At 36.0% G+C, this 18579-nt stretch overlaps 1 pseudogene; it reads left to right on the forward strand.

The window, feature by feature from the left end:
* Window positions 1-13294: 13294 nt before the first annotated feature.
* Window positions 13295-14256, forward strand: LOC110595545 (annotated as a pseudogene).
* The last annotated feature ends 4323 nt before the right edge of the window (window positions 14257-18579 follow it).

Below are 18579 nucleotides of genomic sequence, written 5' to 3' on the forward strand. Positions count from 1 at the left end.
TGTTATGTTTTTTTATATTATATTGCAATTATTTCTATAACTGTCTCCCTCATTAGACTGTGAGCTTTCTCAGGGCAGGAACTTGGACCAATTACCACTTTGCTTTCTGTTGTGGAAACTCAGTTTATCATTCTTATTATGGTTTTAAACAAGTAGTGGACTAAATTGAAAGCTATTCAAAAGAAAAGCCTGGGAGGTTGAAATATATTAAATTTCTAAGGCTTCATGGAAATATCTCATTGGTATATTTAAAGTATGGTTCTCTCGGGAATATAGAAAGTTAAACAGATCTTTTAAAAGTCTCATTGTAATTTATCTAGCTCATTTTACACTGAAAGAAACATTGGGGGAAACATCACAGTTTTCAGATACCTCTAGAGGATCAAATTTAGATCCAAAGGGACCTAGGAACTAATAAATCACTGAACTACCTTCAGAATGAGCTCATTGGGAGCCAAGATCACTGCTGAGCAGATGAATCACATGGAATCTGTCTGTGAAGTTAATAGCCAACCTTCCATCCTTACCCCAGATCCCTATTAGAAGTTTCTCTTTTGGATAAGTTGTGGTAGTCAATCGAATCAGACTGTATCCTAAGGGAATTTCATATATTCATACTGTCGGCTTTTCAGCACTTTTTACAGGATATCTAGTTATACTTAAAATACTACTTCATTCTTTTTCTCTCTCACACACACATACAAAACACATTTTAAATGATGTCATGTTAATTTAGCCAGATAACCTCCTAGAAGTTACTCTCCTTCCTGAATATCAACAAGAGAGTTGTTACTAGTCACTGATGGAAGGGAGCAATGGGGGCAGGTGATATTTCCTGTCTAAAATTCTTGTATGATGGCTGTACACCAAGAATAACTCTCTAGATAAATGCTGGTAACAAATCCATCCTTAGCTTTTGGAAACACTGAACACAAGATAATTATTACTTATTTAAAGAATAAAGAATGAAGCTTAGTGCAGTGACTCATGGCTGTAATCCCAGTACTTTAAGTGGCCAAAGAAGGAGAAATACTAGAGTCTAGGAGTTTGAGATCAGCCTGGACAACATAGTAAGATCCCCATCTCTAAAAAAAAAACTTTTTTTTTAATTTAACTGTGTGTGGTGGCGTGCACCTATATACCCAGCTACTCAGGAGGCTAAGGCAGAAGGATTGCCTAAACCCAGGAGATTCACACTGCAGTGATGTGATGATCCATGAATGGGCCACTACTATTTAGCCTGGATGAATGAGTAAGACCCTGACTCAAAAAAAAAAAGAAAGAAAAGGATAGAAAAAGAGAAAGAATGGATAGTCACTATTATCTTTTGAGTCCTGAAATAGCATAGAAACTGGTATATCATAGAACTAATATTGCTGCTCACAAGAGGTCTTTGACCCTAACCAGGCAAGCCAACCAAGACAATCCAATTCAAACCAGTGCCTCCCAACTTTTCTTTACTCCATGTCATGTGTTGCAATTCATAGAGGGAGGATCTGACGGCTGAAGAAGTCACCAGGTCTGAACACATGTAGTGCATTGTTGGAACATAGGGTGCTTCTACAGTCTGGTTGCTAAATTCTGGTGAAGAAATCAAGCTTGACACAGTCTTGGAATAAGGAAAGCCAGCCTTGGAAAAGGCCTGAAAACCCTGGTAAAACACAAAGCAGAACTCAGATAACATCAGACAGTGAGTAAATCGGGAAATATCTGAACTAACAGAGTAGCATATAGAAGAGAGGTGGTAGCCAGTGACCATTTTCTTTTCTCCTATTATTGACTACTTTTTCAGTGCAAAGCTTTAACATTTGATTAGATGGCAACATATGTAATACATCAGAGATATAGCCATAATTCTTAAAAATAAAGAAAAATTTTTACAGTATTTGTATAAGAGATATTTAGTACACTCTGCAACTATACTTTTAGAATATAGATTATCAAAATAGAATCTATAGTGATTAGAAGAAAGCCAAATGAATAAAATTGGTGTTAGAGAATTAGCCATTTACCAGGAAAAAGAAATTGAAATGATGAATAATAAATTTTGGTACTCACTAAAATAATTAGAAAAAGAAATGTTTTTCCTCAGAATATATAGTTAAGTAAATATCTAAATTTTCCACTAAGAGTATTTAAACAGAGCTGCGGAGTCGTAAACTTTATATTTTATAAATACTAACATCTAAAAAATAGATGTGTGTATATTACACATATAGTTAAATTTATATGTAAGTTTAAATAATTAAAATAACGATTTTTTCTAATTTTAATGAATAATTATTAAATATAAATTTAACTTGTGTCTGAAACTTGTCTAGTTTATGAAAAGAAGGCCATATTTGTGGTGTGTTGATGAAAAGAAATATCAAAATGCTGCCCAAATTGTTTAGAATCTATGATATTTTAACACCTTGGGGACAAGAAATTATAATAAGATTTCAGATGAGTAAGAAGTGCATTTTTCACTTGTAAAATGAGAGAAGGAAAATTGTGAAAATGAGAGACAAAAAAACACAAACAAAACAAGCCAATACCAAATGCACAGATTCTTTTCCAGGCAAATCATTTCAGAAAAGAGTAGATCTAAAAATGGAAGGACTGAAAATCTGAAAATTGATATTCTTTTTTTTTTTTTTTTTGAGTTGGAGTCTCACTCTGTCACCCAGACTGGAGTGCAGTGGCCGCTCCCGGCCACCGCAGCCTCGACCTGCTGGGCTCTGGCGATCCTTCCGCTTCAGCCTTCCGAGTAGCCAGAATTATAGGCATGTGCTACCATGCCTGGCTAATTTTTTTATTTATTGTGGGGATGAGGTCTCGCCTGCCCAGGTGGGTCTCAAACCCATGGGCTCAGGCAATCCACTCACCTCAGCCTTCCAAAGGCACAGGATTACAGGCTGAGCCACCGAGCCCAGCAAATAGATAGTCTTAAAATTATAGGTTTTTTTAGTACCTTAACAAATTTTAAAATAAGTAATTTGTTTTCTATGATTTTTGAATTTATTGAATTTCGAATTAAATAAACAACTTAACATGCAACTGTACTATGAACTTTGTTTTTCTTACCATAATGTGAGGCTAAAGTATTCAACTTTATTTAACAGCAAATATCCACCATAGTTAACATTCTTACTGACGTATTTGTCTTCTCAAATGGGTCCCTCTGATTTGCTTTGACATTCACTTGAAACCACCACAAATCTTGAAGTTATATAAAAGTAATAACATAAGAAATGCTAACATACAATGGCCTTTGTTAATTTAAAATAACAACAATAATAATAAATGCATCTCTTCACCAACACCATTTTTTAGTCTATTTTACTTGTCTATTTTTTGTCTATTTTACTTTAACACTGTGAAATAGTCTTATAATTATCTTCAATTAGGGTTCAAATCATAAATTCAAAACTAGAATTGAAATGAAAGACTTTGTAGGAAAAAAAGAAAAGTTGAGTAGTTTCAAGTTCCATATGCAAGTCTGAGAATACTTAATTCTGATTATTCTTGAATAAAACAGTTATTTACTGGTAAGTATAGCATTATATACTTATTTTTTTTGTTTTCTTTATAATCAATATTTTTTATTATGATATTGTGGGGTACAGTTAAGGGTTAGGTATACAAATATGCTTCATTCAGGCACCCTTGTTGATAAGAGGTGTCTCCCCGTCGCCACACAGATGTTTACTACCATTAATCCCATCTCACTTCCCCTTTCCCCCCATACTTTCCCACAACTGTCAGTCATTTTCTTATGGTAATACATTGGATGATAACGGTCCACTATATGAGTGAGAACATGTGATACTCAGATCTTTGTTTCTGTGAGAGGTCACTCAGTATTATAGACTCTAGTTCCATCCAGGTTGCTGCGAAATGCATGATTTTGTTCTTTTTTATGGCTACGTAGTATTCCATCGTGCATATGTACCACATTTTTTTAATTCAGTCCTCTTTTGATGGGCAGCATGGTTGCTTCCAGGTTCTTGCTATTGTGAACAATGCTGTGATAAACATTTGTGTGCAGGTATCTTTTTGATAGAGTGATTTGAGTTTTTCAGGGTATATTCCCAGTAGGGGGATTGCAGGGTCAGATGGGAGGTTGATATTTAGAGCATTTAAGAATCACCACACTGCTTTCTAAAGAGGTTGCACAAGTTTACACTCCCACCAACAATGTAAAAGTGTTCCCTTTTCGCTACACCCTCTCCAGCAACTATTATTTTTTGAGTTATTAGTAATTGCCATAATGACTGAAGTTAGGAGGTATCTCAGTGTGGTTTTGATTTGCATCTCCCTGATGATTACTGAGGTTGAACGTTTCTTCATGTGTCTGTTGGCTGGTCTGATGTCTTCCTTTGTGAAGTGTCTGTTCATATCTTTTGCCCATTTTATAATGGGATTGTTTGCTTTTTTCTTTTCAGCATGTTTGAGTTCCTTGTAGATTCAAGATGTTAAGCCTCTGTCAGATCTGGAGTTGGCAAATACTTTTTCCCAGTCTGTAGGCTGTCTCCCTGTTCTCTTGATGGTTTCTTTGGCTTTGCAGAAGCTTGTCAGTTTAATGAGGTCCCACTTGTCTATCTTATCTCTTATGGCCTGTGGGTTTCGGGTTTTGTTCAGGAATATGATACCAGTTCTGATTTCCATGAGGGAATGTCCTTCATTTTCTAAGGTTCTTATGGTTTGAGGTTTTACATTTAGGTCTCTGATCCATTTGGAGTTAATTTTTGTGTATGGGGATAGATTGGGGTCCCATTTCAATCTTCTGCATGTGGTCAGCCAGTTATTCCAGTGTCATTTACTGAATAGGCTCTCCTCTCCCCAGTGGTAGGTGGTGGAGGCTTTGTCAAAGATGAGTTGGTTGAGAAATTGAGGTTTTGTTTCTGGAATCTCAATTCTATTCCATTGATCTATGTGACAGTTCCTATACCAGTACCAAGCTGTTTTGATGACTGTAGCTTTTTAGTAAAGTTTGAAGTCTGGTAATGTGATACTGCATGCTTTGTTTTTTTTTTTTTGCTGAGGATTGTTCCGGCTATTCTTGGTCGTTTGTGTTTCCATATGAATTCCTATGTTGCTTTTTCTAGGTCTCAGAAGAATGTTGCTGGAAATTTGATGAGTATTGCATTGAATCTGTAGATTGCCTTATGTAAGATGGACATCTTCACAATGTTGATTCTTCCAACCCATGAGCATGGGATATTTTTCCACTTGTTTGTGTCATCTTTGATTTCGTTGAGCAGAGTGTTATAGTTTTCATTGTAAAGGTCTTTCACGTCTCTGGTTAGGAAGATGCCAAGGTATTTCCTTTTTTTTCAAATGGCTATTGTAAATGGAATTGTGCTTTTTATTTGGGTTTCTGTTTCTTTTTTATTGGTGAAAAGAAAAGCGATTTTGCACATTTATTTTATATCCTGAGACTTTGCCAAAGGCCTTTAGCAGTGTAAGGAGGTTTTTGACAGATTCTCTTAGGTTTTCAAGGTACACAATCATGTCATCTGCAAAGAGATATAACCTGACTTCCTCTTTTACTAATTGGATACCCCTGAGTGCCTTCTCTTCTCTGATTGCTGTAGCCAGGAATTCTAATACTATATTGAACAGGAGGGGTGAGAGTGGGCATCCTTGCCTTGTTCCTGTTTTCAGGGGAAATGGTTTCAATTTTTGTCCATTTAGGAGCTGATTGTTATTGGTCTATTTAGGGTCCATTTAGGAGTATGCTGACTGTGGGTTTCTTGTAGATGGCTTTTAGTATTTTGAGGTATATTCCCCGTATGCCTAGATGTTCGAGGGTTTTTATCAAGAAGGGGTACTGGATTTTATCAAAAACTTTTTCTGTATCTAATGATATAATCATGTGGTTTTTATTTGACATCTGTTGATGTATTTAATTACATTTGTGGTTTTACGAATGTTGAACCAGCCTTGCATCCCAGGGATGAAGCCTACTCGGTCATGACGGATGATTTTTGAGATATGTTGCTGAATCCAGTTTTCTAGGATCTGAGAATTTTAGCATCTGTGTTCATCAAAGAATACTGGCCTGCAGTTCTCTTTCTTTGTTGGGTCGTTACCTGGCTTGGGTATCAATGTGATGTTAGCTTCATAAAATGATTTGGGGAGGGTCCCGTCTTTCTCAATCACCTGAAATACCTTCAGTAGGATTGGAATCAGCTCCTCCTTAAATGTCTTGTATAATTCTGCTGGAAAGCCATCTGGTCCAGGGCTATTTTCTAGGTAGTTTTCTTATTATGTAGTCAATTTCCTTGATTGTTATTGGTCTATTTAGGGTCTCAATATCTTCTTTTTTCAACCTAGGCAGGTTGTGTGATGACAGAAAGTCCTCCATTTCCTTGAGGTTTTCAAATTTGTTTCCATAGAAGTGTACATAGTAGTCTCTAATGATCTTTTGTATTTCTTCAGGGTCAGAATTGACTTCATCTTTTGTGTTTCTGATTGTGCTTATTTGGGTTTTTTCTCTCTTTTTCTTGGTCTGTCTGGCAAGGGGACAATCAATCTTGTTTATCCTTTCAAAGAACCAGCTTTTTGTCTCACTGATTTTTTGTATTGTCTTTTTGTCTTCTTTGTCCTGGATTTGGGCTTGTATTTTGGTGATCTGGATTCTTCTGCTGAAATTAGGGTTTTTGTGGTCTTACTTTTCCAGTTTCCTTAGGTGGCTTGTTAGGCTGTTAATATGTGATCCTTCCATTTTCTTCATGTGTGTTTGTAGGGATATAAATTCCCCTCTTACTACAGCTTTCATGGTGTTCCAGTGATTTTGGTAAGATGTTTCTTCATTTTCATTTGTTTCCAGGTATCTTTTGATCTCTGTTTTGATTTCATCATTGACCCAGGAGTTGTTTAGTATCATGCTGTATAGTGTCCATGTCTTTGTTGGTTTTGGGGGGACCTTGTTGGTGTTAATGTTTATTTTTATTTCACTGTGATCCGAGAAGGTGCATGGTATAATTTTGGTCCTTTTAAATTTGCTTATGCTTGATTTATGGCCAATTATGTCATCAATCTTAGAATATGTTCCATGTGGTGATGAGTAGAATGTGTATTCTGTGGTCTATGGATGGAGTGTTCTGCAGGTATAAATTAAGTACATTTGGTCCAGAGTAACATTGTGGTTCCAGATCTCATTGCTGATTTTTTTGTCCTGATGATCTGTCTAGGGTTGTGAGTGGGGTATTAAAGTCCCCAGTTATGATAGTGTTAGAGTTAATATCTTTCTTTAGTTTTCCTAGAAGTTGCTTTATGAAAGTCGGCACACCTATGTTGGGTGTATTTATGTTTAGGATAGATATTTCTTATTGCTGGAATGAACATTTTATCATTATATAGTAGCCCTCTGTATCTTTTAAATTTTTGATAGCTTAAAAAGTATTTTGTCTGAAATTAGGATCGCAACTCCTCCTTTCTTTTGTGTTCCATTTGCCTAAAAATTTGTTTCCCATCCTCTTACTATGAGTCTGTGCATGTGCTTTCTAGTGAGATGGGTCTCTTGAAGGCAGTATATTGTTGCCTGGTGATATTTTATCCATTTTGCCATTCTATGTCTTGTCAGTGGTGCATTTAGTCCATTACATTCAGGCTAATTATTGAAATGTGAGAGTTCATCCCTATCATAGAGTTCTTATAGAGTTGTTCTTCCACTTGTTTTTTTTTGTCTTTCTTTTGGTTTGGGAGTAGGTTCATATGTATTTTATTCTTTTTCCTGTACTCTTGTGAAGAACGTTGTTCCTTTTTGCTTTTCTACTGTGTTTAGTACTTTCCTAAGTGTTTTGTGTAGAGATGGTTTGGTGGCAGTGTAAGTTCTTAGGAATTGGACATCTGGGAAAGATTTTAAATCTTCCTCTCTGATGAAACTTAACTTGGCTGGGTAGGTTAATCTTGGTTGAAGTTGTTTATCTTTTAGAACTTTGAAGATAGGGCTCCAAGCTCTCCTTGGCTGCAGGGTTTCTGTAGATAAATCTGCTGCTATTCTAATTGGTCTTCCATGGTAGGTGATCTGGCTTTTTTCTCTTGCTGCCTTTAGGATTTTTTCTTTTATGCCTACTTTGTTTAGGCGAATTATTATGTGTCTAGGAGTTGGTCTTCTCATTTGTTGTCTTGCAAGGGTTCTCTGATTCTCTTGTTTTGAATTTTTGCATCACTGATTAGATAAGGGATGTTTTCTTGAAAAATCTCATGGAAAGCTTATTCCAGTGTGATCTCTGTCTCTCTTTCTGCCTCAGGAAGGCCAATTACTCTTAGGTTCAGTCTCTTGAAGTAATCGCTCATCTCTTGAAGGTTTTGTTCTGTCTTTTTTAGCTTGTTTTCTGTGTTTTAAGAGTTTGGGTTAGTTCTATATTTTGGTCCTCAAGCTCTGAGATTCTTTCTTCTGCTTGGCTAATTCTGCTTTTCATGCTTATCAGTTTGTTATTTACTTCATTCACAGTACTCTTTATTACTGTTATCTCAGATATCAGCTCCTTCCTACTTTCTTCTTGTCTCTCCTCAATTCTTTTTAATCTCTCCATTAATGTCTTGATATCTAGGTTTGTGGTTTGAGACCAGTCATTCTGAGGGCTCTTCATTGTTTGCATTCCAAAGTCAGTTTTCTCAGTGTCTGCCCTCCCAGGGATCTGGGAGAGACTTATATTCTTCTTTTAGTTTTTCTTCATTTTTGTAGATTTTTCTCTTTCTCCCCCTTTCCCTCCCCTTCTTTAATTCTCTTTTTCAGGGAATCTGGGATTGCTTTAGTTTCACTTGTGCAATCTCCTATTTTTCCTTATGAGGGTCCCCTGGCTTTGTTCACTTTTGAGGTTCGAGTGTGGGCTGTGGGCTGTACTTTTTGCTGTTTTGAGGTTTAATTGAGGGGGAAGCTGTGATTCAGAATCTATATGCTGATTCCAGCATCCGCCAACAGGTGTATGGGCACCCTGAAACCTATTTCCCACTGCCTTACAATCTGTCTGTGTAGCGGTATGTATGTTTGATCCCTGGATCAAAAGAAGGAACAAAAGAGGAAAATAATGGAGGAAGGGGTGGTCAAGAGTAAGTTAGAAGGAGAGGAGAGTGAGAGGAAAAACAGACATACATACCAACTAACAGGTGCAAAAGAGACACAAGGCCCGAGAGAAGTGTAAAAACACGTGAGGAAAATTCCCTAAAGAATACTGGTAGCTACACAGAGACAGACCAATAAAATCATGAAACAGATAGTTTAAGTCACAAAGCAAACAAAAGTGAGCAAAACAACCATCAAAATGATAAAATCAAAAATCAAAATAAGAGATCAGACTAGCTCTGGAATCTTTCCTGAGTGTCTGAAGGCTCTTCAGCTCTGATCTTAGCCACTCCCCTTTGTTTTCCTTGCAGGCAGGTAGATTTACTGGCAGCCTATGTGTTTATTTTTTTTAGCCTGCTGCCTGGGAGGTCTTTGACGTTGCCTTTGTCTGATTCAGCAGGAGGCTTTGTCTCCTGATTAGCGATGTTACCTTAGGAACGGAGTTGGAAGTTGCTGATAGGTGGGCAGGGCAATGCCAATCTCTGCCTGGAAAATGGCTGTGGTGACAGCTGCACTTTTGTGGATCTTTTCTCTCTGCTTATCTGGGTCCCTGTGTTATCCACTGTGAGGGACTGTGCTGGAGTGGGAGGCAACAGGGATCAGTTGCACTGCTGGGTGCTGGGTCCAGGGTGCCACCAGCAGGTTGGGGTGGAGGAGGGGTCGGGAGTTCCCTCCTCTGGAGCTGAGAGTCTTTGATCAACACCTCCTTAAGATATGCTGTTCCCTTACACAAGCATGGGATCATGCACTGAGTAGCTCTAGGGTGGGCCTAGAGCTCCTGAGCTCCTAAGCTCCAAAGGGCAGATGATGGGTGGCAAGAGTGGCCCTGGGTCCCTCACAGGGTACTTCAGCTAGAAATGTGACCAGTATCTCTGAGAAGCGGGCACCCAGAGCCTCCCTGGGTGACCAGCAGGTTGGTGGTGGGTGCTGGGTGAGATGATGTAGCCAGGGAGGGAGCTGAGACCCGGGACTCCCATGTGGTTAGGAGTCACATATAGTGAAGCAACAGCAGCCAGGGGCTGCAATATCCAGCCCTGCATGGGACCAAAGGTCCCTGGGCCTTGGACCAGTGCAGCTGGTGGTGGGCAGGGGAGTGGGGGAAGAAAAGTAAGAGTCTTTTGGGGAACTCATGTTCAAATAATCTCACAAATCCACCTATGCCATCGCCATCTTACTGGAACCCTCATATACTTATCTTTTAAATAATATTTCAAGAACCTTTTAGTTAACCTTGATCTAGTACATGAAAAACTTAACAATCTTCAACAATGTAGTATAGCTTTCAAGTTGTGTTCTTTAATATTTAAGAATTTAGTTTGATATTAAAGAAAATGGATGCATTTTCTACACTTATTCTTCCGTACTAGTTGAGGGAGCAAGACTCTATACTTGGTCAGCATAAGGATGATTAAGAATATGAACTCTGCACTTAATCATAGCCAGTCACACTCATACTATGCCATCCACTCTCTGTGACCAGAACTTAAGCCTAATTTTTTTTTTTGAGTTGGAGTCTCACTCTGTCGCCCAGACTGGAGTGCAGTGGCTGCTCCTGGCTGCCACAGCCTTGAGTTGCTGGGCTCCAGTGATCCTTCCACCTCAACCTACCAAGTAGCTGTAACTACAGGCGCGAGTGATACCACGCCCAACTGATTTTTTGATTTATTGTAGAGATGAGGTCTCGCTGCCCAGGTGGGTCTCGAACCCCTGGGCTCAGGCACTCTGCTCACCTCAACCTCCCAAAGGTACGGGATTACAGGCTGAGCCACCGAGCCTGACCTTAAGCCTAATTTTTTCCAACTTTTAGCCAGGGATGTTGAGTGAGAACATTCATCATAGGATAAACAGAAGATTATTTTAAGCTAATTCATATATTGTATTCAGTATCTGATATGGGCAACACTCAAATGCAGCAGAAATAATAGTACTATCAGTTAAATTTGAAATATAAAGGCAATAGACATGATGATCTCTCCAAATTTCTTTCTTTTTATTTCTACTTTGTCAGGAAAGAAAAAAAAAACAGGAAAAAAACTAAAGTTCAAGTAGGCTAATATTGGGCTAATGAAACTAATCTTATTTTTCAGGATTGGTAGAAATATGCATAATTATAATTATTCTAAAAAAATGCATCAAAACTCTACCAACATGTGTATATTTTCATAAAGCTGTTTACAACTGAAGATTTCTTTAGAATATATCACTAAAAGTACAACCAACTAGGGTAAGGGTTTTGATTTTTTTTTTTTTTAGGCTTAGGAACATTCTGCTATATCAAATTGCAAACAATATTTTTAACTATATGTGGAATTTATATATTTCAATTAGGTTGTTCTTATGTGTTTTGTCTATACTGGAAGATCAGTTGCTTACTTGTTACAATAGCATCATAGATCAGTTGTGAGTGTTCCCGCACAATAACATCTTCATATGACTGTATTGGAAGGTCAAAATGATGTATTTTGAGCTGACATGAATGGTGAAGTGATATGCTCAATAACACTCTATGTGGAAATGAAAGTAAATTTAATTAAGGAGTAGATGCTCAGAGCTTTTGGAGAAAATCTGCAAAATTGTACTCAATTATGGCATTAAAATTCAGTTAATCTCCAGGACTACAAGTGCCATATTTTACATTTGAATAACATGGGCAATGTATCATGTAGGTTGACTGTAATATTGTGTGGAATTGTAGGACAACTCTGGAGTCCTAAGTGGTAAGTGTTAATGTCTGAGAATGAAAAAGTAGGCCTTTTGGAAGTACCACAGAGCATTAGTTTTTTCACCTATTCCTTGCATTGCCAATATTTTATTTATAACTTCAAAAGAAATAATTTAATCTGGTCATAGTTTTGGTTTATTGACTACTGAAGACAGGAAGACGAGTGAATCAAGACCAAGTATACTTGAGTGTCCAAGACCAAAGCTAGTTTTCACAATCAAAATAAAATAGAGGGTTGAAGTTTTTATTCTGGTAATTTGGGGAGAAGTTGCCTTTTGCTGGAGAGAAAGAGTTTTGCAGGCTTAAAGTGTCCTGTTTATCTTCTTGTGCCAGCTTAGCTTAGAAAGTAATTGCTCAACTTCCTTATTTCCTTATGACAAAGCAGGACTTGGTACAGCCTGACTCTGGATTTTAAAAATTCAGTAAGTAAAGATGTTATTGTGATCAGCTAAATCCTTAGAAATATTGCTAGGTTGATGCAATGAAAAGAAGTAGAATGATTGTTTAGATTCTAAATAGAAGATTTATTGTATTTTGATTTTCTCACCATATAGCATTAATATTTACAACATTTCTCTGAATTGGTATCATGAAATTTAGAAATGTACATATTTGGAGATTTAATTGAGGTGTAAGGAGGAACTTTAAAAAAATGAAAGTATACTATCTTTAAAAAATCAGAAAATGGAAACTACTACAGAATTGAAGATTCTTTTCTTTTTTTTTTTAAAGCTATGGTTAGGGGCTTTGAATATTTTAAGCCCTTGAAAGGTACTGACATATTTTTGAGGATAATATTTAACTATGTGTAGTTTAGTATAATAAGCTATTTAATAAACTATTTGATTTGTGTTAACTCTTTGGGCAACATATTTTAAAATGTGGAAAATCTTGAATTGGAAAATAATCAAAAAGTCTTTTCCACTCCAATGTAAATAAACCTGTATGTTTTATCATTTTTCTGGTCAAATTTATTTTAGCTTCTATAGAATAAATAACTTCTGTTTCAATTATGTTGCATATATAGCAAATTTAATTAAGGTAGAATTATTATGATATGTCAATATCTAAAATTACTTTAATATATGTTTGACATATTTTATGGAAGTATGTACAAAAATGGAAAATAGGGGAATATAAATATGCTTACATTTATGAATTAGATATTTTTGTGATTCTGTAACTACATACACATGGAAAAGAGAGTGGCAGCAAAAAACTCTGAAATGTTAGTTATCTAAAGTGGTTTCATAATATATAATTTTTAACCAATTGTCTTCTCTAATTTTCTAAAATGAAAAAGAAAAATAACTTCTATGAAGACAATTCTGAAAGTGACAGTTTCCATTTCCAGAGGTAAAAATGAGTTAAGGTATATATTTTTTCCCATACGATGATATGATTCAAAGCAAGAAGACACCAGTGATCGCCTTTACTCAACATTGGTAGAAGACATAAGAAGTACAATTTTTATTATTCAACTGCAGCAAAAGTCATGAAATATGCCAGAATAAATGGCTGAAGTTAATATCACTTATGTTACTGAAAACATTCTCAATGGAATCACTGACCAGTGAGAGTGTCAGGTTCCATGCTTTGTTTTGTTTTTTGTTATCTTTCTGGTCACAGCATTGGGCAACCTTGGATTGATCACCTTAGTCAGGGTTGATGCTTAACTCCACACACCTATGTACTATTTGCCCAGTCACTTGGCCTTTATTGTCCTCTGTTACCCCTCTGCTGTCATGCCAAATATTATGGTAAACTTTGTTGTGGAATTCAGCACTATTCTTTTTCATGTTTGTACAACCCAGCTAGGTTGTTTCCTCACCTTTATGATCACTTATTGTTTCCTTTTAGCCTCTATGACCTTTGATCACTAAGTCACCATACATAGTACCCTGCATTATTTAACCCTGATGTCAAGAAGAGTCTGCATTCAGTTAGTGGCAGTTCCATATACCTATAGCTTCCTGGTTGCCCTCTTACATACCGTTATCACCTTCCATCTAACTTACTGTGACCTCAGTGTAATTAACCATTTCTATTGTGATGACCTCTCCCTCTTAGCACTGTCCTGCTCAGACACACACATGAAGGAAATTCTGATTTTTGCCCTTGCTGGCTTTGATATGATGTGTTCCTCTTCCACTGTCCTCATCTCATACATCTTTATTATTGCTGCCATCCTAAGGATCTGCTCTCCTCAGAGATGATGCAACGCCATTTCCACCTGTAGCTCTCATACAGAGGCTGTCACTATATTTTATGGCACACTGATCTTTATGTACCTACAGCCCAATTCAAACCACTCCCTGGACACAGGTGAAATGGCTTCTGTATTTTACACTGTAGTTATCCCCACGTTTAACAACTTAATCTATATAGTCTAAGGAACAGAGAGATGAAAAAATCCTTGAAGAAAGCCTTGTACAATGGTTGTGAAACCTTAAAGATGCTAAAATTAAGAAAATAATAATACTTAATTAAATACAAGCAGGGAAATAAATCAAACTTTTGCTTTTAATTACTCACAAATAGCTGAAAATGTCACCATTACTTTAATAGACATTGGCACTTTCTACAAGAACCCAGGCAGATCCTGAAAAGTCAGTATAAATTAAATTGTCCTGTTCAGGTCATTACACCTTTGCCACCACTGAAATAATGTTCTATCACAAACACAGATACATTAATACACATAAACAAATATATATGTATCCCAAGCAGATGCAAGGCATGTTTTTGTTACTATTCAAGACTCTGGAACAAGATAGTTTGGAAACACTATTTCCTTCATTTATTATCTGTGCAAGCTTAGACAATTGACCTAACATATGTGTGACTCTGTATCCAATTCTGGAAAGTTATAGAACCCATCTGTTCTGTTTTGAAAATTTCTGAACGATAATGTATTAAATGCTTAAAACAATTATCCAGTGATGGCAAGTGTTTGTGTTTGTTATATAAATGTTTATTATACAAAGTTAAGTATAAATTCATTGAGCTATCAAAAATCTATTATAAGTCATTAAGTAAGAGATATAAAACCTGGTTTGGTTTTCTATTACCTGCCAGATATTTAATCCAGTAGATTAACTTAATTTGACTGTGTCATTATCAGGTTTATAAATATAATTGGAAGAATATAGTTAGTAAGAAATTGTGTTTTTAAATGAATAATTTTATTGTATTTGCATATTTTTAAAATTAGTAATTCCCTTAAGTTGTTGGGTCATTTGTCTGTGCCTGTTATTTATTTAACCACTTTTGTAGGTGATGACATGCAATTAAAAATAGCAATTTGACTTGTTTTTATTATGTTGACATTTCAGAAAAAGCAATTTTACTTTTGGTTTAATATTATCTTATTTTTTTTCAATTTTAGAGGTTTTGTTTGTTTGTTTGTTTGTTTTGTTTGTTTGTTTGTTTTGGGTCAGAGTCTCACTCCGTCACCAAAACTGAAGTGCAGTGGCACACTCAAGGCCACACCGGTGTCGACCTGCTGGGCTCAGGCGATCCTTCCACCCCAGCCTTCCAAGAAGCTGGAACTACAGATGCTCGCTACCATGCATGGCTAATTTTTTTTTTTTTTGGATATATTATAGAGACAAGGTCTCACAAAGTTGTGCAGGCTGGTCTTGAACCCCTGGGCTTAGGTAATTCTCTCACTTCGGCCTCTCAAAGTGCTGGGATTACAGGCTCGAGCCACAGCACTGACCTAGAAGGAGATTATGTCACCTGCAGAATCTAGAATACAGTTTGAGGTTTGCAATACAAAGTGATTATTTTCTCTTCTCTACTTAATTTGTAAATAGCTTCTATATACTGCCATGAATTGCTCATAGAACCTTGTAAGTTGAATGAATTATCTGGCTTTTAAAATAGGCTTAAGGAAGAAGTCCAGTGTTTTTACTCATCACACGTTGTCTTTTGCAAGTGTGATTATATGGACAGATACAAAAAATATCATACACATGACAAATAGGAGTGACACAGAAAGGCTCTCTTCTTACAAATAAAGAAACTCAGGTCTATAAAATCTTGACAACTCACCTGGGGACACTGATCCTCTGAGGTTTCACTACACCGTTTTGCTTCATAGAATTATTTACCTTTTTTTGTTGGTGCTTTTGTATATGCATTTGATTAGTAGTCCTTTAACAAAATTCCAAGAGATTGTTTTTGCACATTGACATTAAAAGCCTTTTACTTTGCATTACATTTTTGTTTGTTTTAGCTATTCACTTCTTTTCATCTTGAGTAAAGTGTATTGTTCTAAAAAGAACAAAACCGTTACTGTATGACTTGTTTTTAAATGTTATATTTGGAAAAAAATCACCTAGTTCTAAAGCTTCTGCACTAATGGCACTGCTACTGATACTAACCAACAGCTGACAATTATAGGTTATTTGCAATTGTTTGGCCTTATCCTAAGTTTCTACAAATATAAACTCATTTTCTCATCCTCTCAATGCTACTTAGTAATCACAATAATTTCTTATACATTTGTAGATGTGAGAAGTGAAACAGAAAAATAAGTAACTTGTCTTTAAACCATTTTCCCCTTCGAAAAAAGAATAACTTAAAAATGTGACATGTTAAAATTCCTGAATGACATATTTTAATTTAGGCACAATTGTTTCAAATGCACAAGATTTTCAGGAATATATCTAGAATGCAAATATTTTGATTCATTTAAGTTATAATTTTTATATGCTTGGTTATAATTCCTTCACATTCCCTCAGTTAATTTTCTGAAGTACTTGTTCAGAGGATTCCATATATATACATACTTTAAGATAAATTATACAAGTGAATATACCCATTATCTCACATAGTTACACATTTTCCCCTGTGGCAAAAACAGCTATAATCTACTCATTTAGCAAAAATCCTGATAGAAAGCACTATTGTTTACTATAGTCTCTTTTATTAGATGAGAAAATATAGTGTATTTAAAAGTAAATTAAAAAGAGAGAGAGAAAAAGGAGATTCACCAGCCCATGGTGGGGGAGGGGGCCAAAGTCAGGAAACATGATGAAAGCCATAGCTTTAAGAGCACATGGTGACACTAGAGTCTAGCAAGGCAATGGCCAACCATAATCTTAACGTGGTACATTAGATCTGTAGACTTCTTCATCATATATATCTGCTACTTTGTGAACTTTGACCTACATATTCTTATATCCTCTCCCAAACCACTGTTTCATTCTCTATTTCTGTATATTTGTCTTTTATTTATTTCACTTTTTAAGATTCCACATATAAGTAAAATTATGCTATATTTATGTTTGGCATATTTCACTTAGCATGTCCTCCAGGTCTACCCATGTTGTGTCAAATTGCAGGATTTTCTCATTTTTTAGGGTTGAATGATAGTTAATTTGGGGGGATGTGAATTTTCACAATAGCCAAGATATGGAAATGACACAGGTCTCGGTCAGTGGATGAATAAACTGCTATATATGCTTTTGTTTATGTATATATGCATATACATATATACACACACACTCACATAACAGTTTTTCATCCACTGACAGAAACCTTTGACATTTTCATATCTTGGTCATTGTGAATAATATTGCAGTGAACTTGGGAGTGCAGTTATCTTTACCAGGTAATTATTTCATTTCTTTGAGTATATACTGCAAAAAGAAATAACTGAACCGTATGGTAATTCTATTTTAAGTTCGTTTATGAATCTTTATACTACTCTTCATAATAGCTACACCCATCTACATTCCCACTAAAAGTGTACTAGTGTTCTTTATTCTCCATACCCTCTCTCATACTTGTTATCACTTGTCTTTGTGATAATGACTATCTTAATGAATGTAGGAAGATAAACTCATAGTAGTTTTGATTTGCATCTCTCTAAAGATTAATAATTGTGAGCCTTTTTTAAATATACTTTTTAGGCATTTTTATATCTCATTTGTAGAAATGTCAATTCAGGTCCTTTGTGCATTTTTTAAAATAATTGGATTGCATGCTTTCTTGTTCTTTAGTTGCCTGTGCTCTTTGTATAGTGAACATTGACCCATTTTCAGATATGTGGTTTACAAATATTTTTCCCAGGCAAAGGTTATCATTTTATTTTGTTGATTGTTTCCTTTTTTTTTTTACCCCATCAGAGTAATATTAGAGTGTAATCTATGGAAAACAGTCACTGTTTATTAAATCCTTGCAAACTATATGCTTCCCCCTCCCACTTAAGATCTTTCCTTTGCCAATTAATTTGGTTAGTACATAATTAAATTGTTAGGATATTGGTATTTTATTATATAAGTAACCACACAGGTTGGGGACCATGAGAGATTATTTCTCCTAAAAGTCTCAACTTACTGATGAGAAAGATGTGCCTCAGAGATGTTAAAATTTTTTTCTTTAGATTTTAAACTAAAGTTACATCACTTCATACAGAACTCAGTGACATCCGTGTTGAAATGAAATGTGGTTAGAAACCCGTTTTCCTTTATTTTCTTATTATAGAAACAGCTAAGAATATGGTTTTGGAGAATATAGAAGAGTCTCAGAAACATTTTAAGTTTACATCACTGGTAACAAAGAAATGACTGAGGCAGAAAATATTGGGCCCTATGTATGGTGACCTTTCTCTTAATTTTCCAGAATAAAGCCAGGCTTGGTGGCTCAGCCTGTAATCCCGTGCTTTGGGAGGCTAAGGTGAGTGGATTGCCTGCTCTCGCGGGTTCGAGACCCGCCTGGGCAACTTGGTGAGACCTCATCTCTACAATAAATCAAAAATTAGCCAGGCATGGTGGTGCATGCCTGTAAT

This window comes from Carlito syrichta, unplaced genomic scaffold, assembly GCF_000164805.1.
Source record: "Carlito syrichta isolate Samal-C Ts95f unplaced genomic scaffold, Tarsius_syrichta-2.0.1 Scaffold302588, whole genome shotgun sequence".
Lineage (NCBI taxonomy): Eukaryota > Metazoa > Chordata > Mammalia > Primates > Tarsiidae > Carlito > Carlito syrichta.